Source organism: Protopterus annectens, chromosome 2.part2 (assembly GCF_019279795.1).
Source record: "Protopterus annectens isolate FY-2018-M chromosome 2.part2, PAN1.0, whole genome shotgun sequence".
Classification (NCBI taxonomy): domain Eukaryota; kingdom Metazoa; phylum Chordata; order Ceratodontiformes; family Protopteridae; genus Protopterus; species Protopterus annectens.
Window position 1 is genome coordinate 115,953,333 of NC_056730.1, and position 11,991 is coordinate 115,965,323.

General features: G+C 37.5%; 1 protein-coding gene across 3 annotated transcripts in view; it reads right to left on the bottom strand.

The window, feature by feature from the left end:
- Positions 1 to 11,991, bottom strand: part of MIER3 (MIER family member 3) — an 874,587-nt gene that overhangs the window by 827,447 nt on the left and 35,149 nt on the right. Inside the window, exon 1 of one of the 3 annotated variants that reach the window (XM_044063798.1) lies at positions 8,050 to 8,163. The exons of the other annotated variants lie outside the window; for them this stretch is intronic. The gene's annotated coding sequence lies outside the window, so the exon portion shown is untranslated. Of the gene's footprint in view, positions 1 to 8,049; positions 8,164 to 11,991 lie in introns of those variants that run through there. 3 annotated transcript variants of the gene reach the window in all.

Here is an 11,991-nt window from a genome sequence, read left to right on the forward strand (position 1 = left end):
GCTGAACAAAGGGACTAAACTTTGTTCCTTCTTTCTTTGTTAATGAACATGTTTTGGTAAATGATTTTTGCAGAATTTTGAACCGGAAATTATTTCTCAGAAACTGATATCTACTGACTTCCGGTTTCGCAAGTCACAATTTATGCCACCTATGGACAGGCATGTCTCGGTGTTCAGGGAATGTGTTCTCAAAGATCTACATTTTCAAGGTAGAACTTTTGCCAATACTAAACTGAATCTAACCAAAGATGAAAGGAAGCTTCAACTAAACTTAGCAATAATCATAATTTAGTTATTTTACCTGCTGACAAGGGAGGGGCTGCCGTTGTGATGGACTGGGAGCAATACCATAGGGAGGCCGAGAAACAACTATCCAATGGCCTTTTCTACATGCATATGCATCTAGACCAGACTTTCAAGTTTAAGAAAGAGGTAGACCAGTAGACCAGTTTTTACAACTGGCACATGAAGAAGGCATTCTCACACAAGAAAAATTACCTTACAGTTCCCGACCCCACATCACAATACTCATTTATTACCCAAAACAAAATATATAAAGATCCTAAGGAACCACCAGGTAGACCTACTGTCTCGGGTAAGGGGTCTTTAATGGAACCATTATCACTGGTCTGGTCCAGACGTAAGGACACAACCCAATTCCTAATCACTGGGGACACACAACTTGAACCAAGCTGGCTACTTTGCACCTTGGATGCGACAGCCCTTTATACGAACATACCCCACTGGGCAGTTTAGAAGCTATACAATATTGGTTAGATAAAGCAAACCTCTATCCACCAGGCTTTAATACTCTGCTGACTTGTCTTACAGAACATGTTCTAACTAAAAATGTTTTCAATTTTTGGAATGAAAGCTACTGGCAAGTTAGAGGCACTGCAATGGGAGCATCCTTTGCCCCCATTTATGCAGACCTGTTCATGGGATACATAGAGGAGCAGCTAATTTACGATACGTCTCAATTTTTGGATAATATGGACATCTGGTGTCGCTTTTTAGACGATTGCAGAATGGTGTGGAAAGGGGATGCCTCCTATGTACTAGAATTTTTGATTACCTAAACGAAAACAAATGGGGCATCCATTTTACTTTGAATTGGGATACGAATAAGATCACATTTTTGGATGTGTTGATAAGTAGGGATTTGGATAATACATTACAGACAGAGACCTTCAGAAAATGTCCCCAATTCAACACTTTGCTTCATGCTACTAGTCATCCATCCACCCCATAATATTCACAATATACCAAAATCTCAATTTTTGCGTATTAAATGCATCTGCTCCACTAATCAAGCTTACAATTCTGGGAGAAACGATTTATTCAACAGATTCCTCAGCAGGGGATACCAGGTGGGAACCATACATGGTGCCAGTATGCATGCTGCTAGATCTGATCGTGAGAACCTGCTACAATATCGACCAAAACTTGAAAAATAGGATAAAAACATCTCAGAATATCCGCTTGGTTACTACCTATGGTCGTAACACGAACGTATTTCGAGATATTATAAATAATCATTGGGACATTTTGTTGGCCAATGAGCGACTGGCCAACACCCCCCAATGTTTACATTCATATCGCAGGGGAAGGACAATCAACTCATATCTCACTCATTACAAGAAGGGCTCCACCAATAACTTTCATCAAATCACATTATTTGGAGATAGGTTGGCAGCGTCCCTTGTGGACAATGCAGTGCATGCAATACATCCAAAATATACACAATTAACATCATGGGCAATTGCAGTAGTGATTGGATTATTTATCTAGCTAGTTGCTTTTGTTCCGCCTTTTCTGTCGGACAAACCTCACGTCCTTTAAAATTTAGGATCAGTGAGCATTTAAGTGACATGAGGAATAAAAGGATTACAAATGCTCTTTACAAACATACACTAACCCACCACACCGCCAAATTTCAATTTACCATCATAGATAAAATTCAGGGGAATAGAATGTGCAAGACAGGGTGACATACCAAACTCAATGAAAACGAATCAGGCTGAATAGTAAAGTTGGGAGCTCTCTTCAAACCTGGCCCGAATGAGCAGAGTTAATGTGGCATGCACCGACATGAAGACATGGGCAATTTAGGATGCATTATTTAAACAATGTGTGTAATTGTATGGATTAACATTGAGGAAGACTATTTTGAGCCAAAACTGGTCTGCTGGTTTTGGGTTAGCCACTTTTTATGTAATAAAAATCATTTTCTAACCCACTCTATTTGTGCTGGACTTTTTTGGTTGGCTTCAGGCTTTTAGTGCCATTATCTTGTGGACTACACCATGGTTAACAATGGAAACTCATTATCTGAAGTGCTCCCACACTTTTTCCGTCTTCAGCAGTTCTTAACTATATTTCTACTTTAACTTCTTTTCAGTTACAATTTCATATTGTGTGGATTTTTACCATTTGTCCTTCAATGTAATATAGAATATTTCTGTACATTTGAGTGGACGCTTAGTAGTTGTGCCTCTCTTGCAGTAGCAAGATTGTGAACAACTGTTATACAGGTTCGGTGGGTTTGTCTACTGCATTTGGATTGGTGTTGATGGATAATTCTCGTCAGTCTGCAAGACTTAATGACATTACGTGTGCAACATTTATACCTTGTGCCATGGATTTGTGTGCAGATGATGTACATTTTAGCAGGTTCAATTAGCTCACCAGTTTCCCCACTGAAGTGAAAGGGACATACATTTAAATGTTACAATTGCACTGTATAACTGAAATACATACGAGTTTTATTTTTTTTTAAATATGTAAGATTACTTCTATGCCACTCATTTTTCCCTTCAAGTGTATGGAGCTACAAGAACATGTTTGTTATGAGAATACATAAAAAAACACCCAAAATACTGTCCATGTCTATTTCTCCCTCATTTGGAGGGGGAAACTACACTGTATAAATACATAGGTGCACATGTACATGATAACTGATGATAATAAATGTGATCTGTGTTTATCTTTGTTCTTACTATTTTTTTTTTTTTTTTTTACTTAAAACTTTTTTTTTTGGGGGAGCTTTTCTCCTCGGGTCTCTGCTGAAAAAGGGTTTCTAAGAACCCAGACAGACTAACCTGGTTAACAAATGTAAAAATAACCACAGCAGTCCAGCTGAATTACCATGAAATCCTTTTCAGTCAAGCCAAGGAAGAAAAGGCAGAGGTTTAAATTACTTACAATTAGATGGGACAAAACACAAAAACAATATAATAATCATAGTACTAAAAAATAGTTTTGTACTTTGTAGGTGCTTTGCATGTAAAGAAAACTATATATGTGTCAAAATGTAACAGGTGAGATGAAAAGAATTGGTCCTAAAAAGTAAGAAATGGAAAGCAAGAATTAAAGTATTAAGGAGGTTAAGAGTATGTTAGGAGAGGAATGAAAATTGATGGAGCAGAGAAGGTGCACTGCGGTGGTGGTGCTGCTGTAGAGTTGTCGCCTCACAGTAAGACGTTGTCCTGTTCGATTCTCAGCTACAGCGTCTTGTGTGGAGTCTTGTGTGTGGAGACATGCGTGAATGGGCGTTACCTTCGTTGAAGGTTGTGCGTCAGGGCCGGCAATTCGTCACGTAAAAATCTACTGCCAATCATTAGCGGGAAAAGCCAAAAGACAACAACAACAACGTAAACTAGCTACTGTGAAGTCTCTGGAATGTATATGGCCTTTGCTGGCACAGAAGCGATGAGTTTAATTTGGACTCTTTCCAAGAGTAAAACCGGATGCAGTCTGAGCAGGTTTAAAAATAAATCATATCAGAAAAAGAAAATTTATAGCAAAAAAGGAATTTAAGTTGTACTGTTACTTCAGTAAAACAGCTACTTGTAAGGCTTGTTGTGATTAGGCAGCTGTGTTTTGTGGGAATTTTTAAAAATATGCTACTACTGATTTAAAAAAAAAAAAAAAAAAATGTGGCAGATTTAAAGACTTACTAAAAAGGGGAGATCTGGTTAAGTGACAGCACAGCCTGATGAAGTTTCAAAGACTGACAGTGTTTGACTTGAGGAATTTTCTCAAATGTTCCAAAGGACAGCTCTAAGAAAGCATTTTGCCCTCTCACTTCCCAATGAAGCGATACATTCAGCTTCTGCTTTACAGAAACTCTCAAGTTGGGCTTAATCAAAATTGAACTACCACCTTTCTTGGAATTACAGTCTACTGCTTAAAAATTGTCTCTACATGGAAGAAATGATAGTATATAAAATATATATATTTTTTTTTATTATTTATTTAATTTTATTTAACATTTGTTGACCGGGAAAGTCCGACTAGGTTCCACAGATCCTGTTTTCAGCGGTGGCCCGGGGAGAAATGCTCCAGAAGCATGTCTTTAGAATGTGGGAGGAAACCGGAGTACCCGGAGGAAACCCACACGAATGCAGGGAGAACATGCAAACTCCAAACAGAATGCACCCCAGCTGAGAATCGAACCAGAGAACCTCTTTCTGTGAGGTGACAGCATTAACCGCTGCACCACTGCGCCGCCAAATACTCCCATGGCCTACTGAACTACTACTACTTTCACCTAGTAATGTACGGGGGGGGGGGGGGGGGAAGAGTGCAAAGTAACAAGGAGAAAGTTCCAGGATACATAAAAAAATATTCCCTTGACCTAGTGAGCTACGATACAACTGCTAGTCTCTTCACTTAGTAAAGTGGGGGGAAATGCTTCAGAGTGGCACAGAAAAAGCAACAGAATCTTTGCTTCAGAAATACTGCTGCTAAACAAGAATCACAGCTTTGCAAACCCTACCTTGGCCATTACAAAAACCACCTCTGCGCCCCTATAATGGTTCACAAAAATGCAAAGCTTGCAAAGAGCACTAGAGTGCCATTCACACCTTGCAGGAATAAGTTTGAATCCTAGATGACAAGGAGGGAACCATCCACAAATCACCACTATTCAGGACACAGGAGATAAATCCAGCTACCCCCTCCTAAATTTTGAGCCCCAATTACAACATTAAGCCTATTTAACTAACCTACAAAATGACCCAAGGAAATGGAAATCTGGTCAACTGCTGAGTGGTCTAGAACAATAACCCTTTCTAAATGGAAATGCTCAGATAACCTACTTCACCCTGGACACTGCACAAACGAATGACCACCAGAAACTGAAAGCCAAAAAACTGGTATCACTTTTGCAGTAGTGAACAGTAAATTTAACACTTGTCAAAATAATTCAGAAAGTAGGGCAGCCAAATAAAATGAAAACATGTGTTACCACTTTAGAATGATGGAAGGTAGCTTCCCAAGTAAGAATTTGTGCCCAGATAACCACAGCCTGACCAAAGGAGATGCAAATTATATACATACATGCACACTTCGCTGAAGCCCTCAGGGAGGCAATCAGCAAATAAATACAAAATGTTTTGGAAGCTTGAAGGGAGTACTGAAAAATGCCAGTGTGCTGTAAATGCTAGTGTGAAAACTGTCTGGAATCATCAAGTTTTGCAACAACTTCCACAAGCATAATGAATCTTATAAATATGATGCCTCCCCCATATCAGGCAGGTGCAGAGAAAGATGAAAGGTATGCTGCCTTACCACTAGACTTAAGAGTATCTGTTAACAGCAATTAAAATAATGCAGCTTTTTATACTCCAAATGGCTTGTTTCAGTATAAAGGCTGTATTTTGTATTTCATGTGACCCTAAACACATTTCAGAGAATGGACAGAATTCTAAAACTTTATATCCTTTATGCTGTCTGGTGTGATGGTGAACCTTTTTTTTTTTTTTTTTTTAAATGGGACAACTGCTACTGAAGAAAGAACACTTGAGATGCACCACTGGGTGCGGACTGAAGTCTCAGTTGGAGAAGGGAGAAGCTACACAAGGTTAGCCAAGACCATACAAATGCTCAGGTTACTATAGAAGAATCATTACTACTTTCATAGTGGCATGTTGCAAAAGTGAAGTGAAAGTTAAATTAGTGAGGTCTTCCTTCTCATGCTAGTTTAACACTGAATAATGATGTATAAACACAGCCTTAGTCGCTCCTGACATTAAAGATTTCAATGTACAAACTATTACCTCCAATATGGGGAAAGGCGATACGTTTACTCCAGGAAGAAAAGTGCCCTGCTATTTAACCAGCAAGCTTATGCTTCAAGAAATTCAGTATGCTACTGCAGAAATTGAAAGCCTTGCTATCAAAATGGGCAGTACACATGCACACAGCTTTTACCTCCATGAGCAGGTACTTCAAACTTGTCATTAACAATGCCCCATCAACTGGATCATCAAAAACACGAGAATGCTAGCTTTGGCTTCTGAATCTGCAACCATAAGACAATTCCGCTGAACACAGACTGCCAGTCTTAAACACAAGAACTGGCTTAAAATAAATAAATAAATAAAAAAAATCACAATTCTCTGGGCCAGAGATGTGCAACTGAATACTGGGACTACTGGCTCGAGAGACAAAATGCTCTATGGAAAAGCTCAAGCTGTGTAGTACCATGAAACAAAAGCAAAACTGTAATGTTTACCATGACAACAGAAAATATTTTGTGGGATCTTGGCAGACTGCTGCCGAATTAAAATCTGCTGGTACTGAATTACAGACTGTTAATTTACAGGACTTGCTACACAGACAACACTAATTCAAGGAAAAATTCGGACTGCACATATGTGTTGTTTGGAAAAACAATGACTGATGGTTGGACTCATAAGTTCCTAATGAAGTGAAGTATTCCCTATTAGTTTAAAAGCCATTTTAGTTCACTATCCTAAGACCTAAACTAAGAAACGCCTTTCCTTACTACTAAAACCTGAAATTAATTTCTCCCTTTGTTTTGAAACATAGGAATGGGCTGAACTACCCTAAAATTACGGTCTGCTGTGTAAAATATATACCCAATAAACACATACAACATATTGCTCATACCAGCAATACACACGTGCCTAAATATTAATACAAACAAGTTTATCACACATTTAATCAAACACTAAACATGCATTCTCGTACATTTACCGAGGTATCTGCACACACATAAGTACTTATGTACATACGCATTTACAATGGGCATGTACACAAGCCTTCACAAGTGTACACTTAGGACAACTACTTAAATGTGTGTGGATATAACTTGTACACAAGTGCATGTGTGTGTGTGTCACGTTTTTAAATGAACCATAACAAACAGCAATATGTACTGCAGGATAATGCAATTAAGTTCAGGACCAGCATCTTAAATTCAGTCTCACTTGCTCTCTAACCATACAAAACAGTTACAAATTGGACTCCCCATCCTCTCCCCATATAAACCCCTAAATTAAGCCAATCAAATCCAACTGCCATTGCCAACATAGCTAACAACACAGTACTACACATGTGCAGAACATAAATCTCTGTGCATGCAAGACTGAAAAATAAAAACACACTTTCGCAGCGGGCCAAATCCCCACTACCCACTAATTTACCGCTCTCAACACCAAAAATCACACAATACTGGGGAACGGGTTTATCACTCAACCCTTGGGAATGTGCAATCTTAGAACCCGTCAACAAAGCAGGTCAAATTTATACTCATTTAAAACAATTAAAACTTCACCTAGCAAATGTATCTGCTCCTGTATTATCTCCAGGATAATGCTACTGTAATCTTCAGCTTGCCATATTAAACCATTTTTCTCTCAGAATGCTATGCCCTACAACCAGCCTTCACCAATACCAGACTAGTTTTACTAGGAGCATCCAGCCATACAATTAGTTTTGTGTCACTGCTCACCACTCCACCTCTATACTTCGAATACAAACCATACTATAGCCATTATGTTAATGGTCTCAATCTGCTCAATACCCACAACTTAACTATATTATTTGCATTTTCTGCTCTACACAGTTCCTTCCTTCCCTATTTTTTTTTTAATTACTAATCACAAGATCTAGTAATCTAACAAACCCACTAATACACCTTAACTGCTCTATGTTAAACATCTACGAAATGCACAGGTTTGATTATATTGTAATTTGACAACAATTTAATCAAATTAACAAGTATGTGGGACTACTCACATGTTAATGCTTAAGGTCTGTTTGTGATATGGCAGTTTCCCCACAGGCCTTCACTGAAAAGGAACTCTTGAATAACTCCAGATGGACAAACTCACGAAACCAAAATAAATAAAACTAACTAAAATAAAACAAATTTGATAATTTAATTATACATACATATACATTTGTGCAAATACACAACACAGATGCATATATTGTGCGTATAATGTGTCTGGCTATTTACATTCATATACGTCACACACACGGATCTACTTTCGTTCACTGAAAGTACACCCTACCGAATCTGAAAACATTGTTTAAGCGAAAGTGCCGTTTACCGAAACCGCACTTTCGCAAACTCCACATCACAGAAGAATGGTTGGCAGTTCTGGGATCGTGGTGACCAGCAGGTGTGGTGTTTAAGTTGTCTGTTACATTTGTAACTGGAGTCGAAGGTGTACAGCAGCAGGGGTTTGATGGTATAGATTGTGGTGGAATTTGCGAAGGTGTAGTTTTGTTAAACAGCACTTTTGCTTAAAAGGACTCTGTGTTTTCAGATTCAGCAGGTTGTACTTGGTTGAACGAAAGTAGACTCATATACACACACACACACAGATGTACACAAAACATTTACGTACCTGATGCACATTATACTACTTACCTGCAGGTCTATCACTGAACGTGTGTGCGTATACGCCTACATTTATTTACATTCAATATTCATACATGCTATACTCAAGCAACTATACAACTAGACCTATAAAAATACAAGTATTTACTTGTATGTAAATATCTACACGTACTTGATTATGTACTCAATCACCTGTGTACGTCAACTACACACACAGTGAGATATGCATACACACAGAAGTCTGGTATGAAAGTAGCGAACTGCAATTTGGAGTTGGTAAGAGTCCCCTTTTTCTATAAGGGGCTTTAGACCACAACATAAAGTAGTGTTTCCCCATCAACTGCTTCCCCAATTTTATACTGAATAAGAGGCCTTATGTAGTATGCTCAGGTTTTAATGAATACTGTTAAGTGGCATTACAAGTTAACCTTTCTTAGTAAGGTAGTCCAATGCAACTCCCAGGTAATAGCCAGCCAGAAACTCCAGCACAAGTCCAATAGGCAAAACTTTTTTAATCAAGTAGCAAAAAACAATGGTGCAAACAAAAATACATAAACAAGAACTAGTACCGCTTAGCACTTTCACCTAGAAACAAACCAGGCATCATCAGAGTGGTAAAAAGTTATTAATGAACAGACTGTTATAAATAAATTCAAAAAATCCCGCCCTTAGTAACCAGCCTATCAATACAAAGTTCTAACAGAGTTGAAAAAGGAAATACAAAACAAAAGCTAAACACAAAAAAACATTTAGGGCATTGATATTAAAATGTTCTTACGACTTCAAAGCATAAAATAGCCTTAGTTGGTAGACCTACCTTCGTAATAGTAACACAAATCATTACTTGCAAATTAAATAAAATGTCAAATAAATAAATAAACACAATAAAAATACAATTGCAATAACATGCAATGAAAAAATGAACCACTAGAAAAATATATATATATGTATATAAATGTGTAAAATTCATATAAAAAAGAGACCTGTATTTTAAAATACTTGCCATAGAAATGTTCTCATTAATACCTGGGGGTCTAGATGCATTTAATCTCAATTGCCACATTGTCTCCCTCATCTCTAATAAAGTCTTAAAGTCACCCCCTCTGTCATTGTCAGGTGTCCTGTCCACAATAAAGAATAAAAACTTCTTAAAGTTGGCACAAGTCAAACTATGTAAATATAGAGCGTTGGTGGTCTTTTTGTTCTTAATGTCCCTAACGTGTTCAAGGATTCTTAACCTTAATTTTCTAATAGTCTTCCCGACATAAAAACTGGAACAGCTTAAACAGGTAGCAATGTAAATAACCCTCTTGGTGTAATTGCAATGACCAGGACATTTAATGGTTTTGTAAAAATTTTGAACTGTCACGTAAGGGCCATTATTAATAAACTTGCATACACTAAAGGAACCACATTTGTTCATATTAGAACTCTTGTAGGGTCCGTTGTTAGAGCTGTCCCTTTCCAACAACTCCTTCAAATTCAACCCCCTACTATATGTGATGAGAGGTGTATTCCCAATAATCAGGGTGGTTTCCTTATCCATAGTGTAATGCCATGTTTCTCTTAAGATGTTAACTATTGTGTCAGAGTGGCCGTTAAACGGCAAAATCATAGCTCTCTTGTATTTCTCATGAGCAGGGGAGAAACCAAAATTACGCTGACCATGGTTCACCTTAGGTAAACCTCCTTGGAGTATCGGCTTAAATGCGTGTCTTTTGACATCCACCTCATCTCTAATCCTGTTTAAAAAATCTGAAGGGTAACCTCTTTGTATGAAAATTGTTATTGTACTTCTTTGGTGTACAATAAAATGTCCAAATAGTTACAGGTATAACCATGTACTTTGAAGGTAAATTTCAAAAAATTTGTGGTGTTGTTAAGATATTCAATAAAAGTGTGAATGGCCTTTGAAGGTGAACTGTACAAACAAGTTACGGGTGTTGCCATGGGGGCAAAATGTGCGCCAATTTACGCTAATTTAGTGTTGGCACAATGGGAATTGGAGAAAGTTTTTTCATCACCATTTATGCAGCATGTGGTATTATACCTCAGATACTTAGACAATGTATTGATTTTTTGGAGGGGGCGAACTGAAACAATTCACACTTTTATTGAATATCTTAACACCACCACAAATTTTTTGAAATTTACCTTCAAGGTACATGGTTATACCTGTAACTATTTGGACATTTTATTGTACACCAAAGAAGAACGAGGGGAATTATGGAGTCTAATATTTTTTGCAAAGAAACTTATTCAAACAATTTTCTACATTTTCAGAGCTGTCACCCACTTTTTCAAAAAAGAAATGTTGTCAAGGGCCAGATGGTAAGACTGTCTAGACTGATAAGTGAGGATGACAAATACGTAACGGAAATTAAGGTCTTAGTGGATATGTTCATACAAAGAGGTTACCCGTCAGCTTTTTTAAAACAGGATTAGAGATGAAGTGGATGTCAAAAGACAATTAACATTTAAGCCGATACTCCAAGGAGGTTTACCTAAGGTGAACCATGATCAGAGTAATTTTGGTTTCTCCCCTGCTCATGAGAAATACAAGAGAGCTATGATTTTGCCGTTTAACGGCCACACAATAGTTAACATCTTAAGAGAAACATGGCATTACACTACGGATAAGGAAACCACCCTGATTATTGGGAATACACCTCTCATCACATATAGTAGGGGGTTGAATTTGAAGGAGTTGTTGGAAAGGGACAACTCTAACAACGGACCCTACAAGAGTTCTAATATGAACAAATGTGATTCCTGTAGTGTATGCAAGTTTATTAATAATGGCCCTTACGTGACAGTTCAAAATTTTTACAAAACCATTAAATGTCCCAGTCATTGCAATTGTAACACCAAGAGGGTTATTTACATTGCTACCTGTTTAAGCTGTTCCAGTTTTTATGTCGGGAAGACTATTAGAAAATTAAGGTTAAGAATCCTTGAACACGTTAGGGACATTAAGAACAAAAAGACCACCAACGCTCTATATTTACATAGTTTGACTTGTGCCAACTTTAAGAAGTTTTTATTCTTTATTGGGGACAGGACACCTGACAGTGACAGGGGGGGGGGGGGTGACTTTAAGACTTTATTAGAGATGAGGGAGATAATGTGGCAATTGAAATTAAATGCATTCAGACCCCCAGGTATTAATGAGAACATATCTATGGCAAGTATTTTAAAATACAGGCCTCTTTTTATATGAATTTTACATATATATATATATATATATATATATAATTTTTTTTTTCTAGTGGTTCATTTTTTCATTGCATGTTATTGCAATTGTATTTTTATTGTGTTTTTTTTTATTTAAT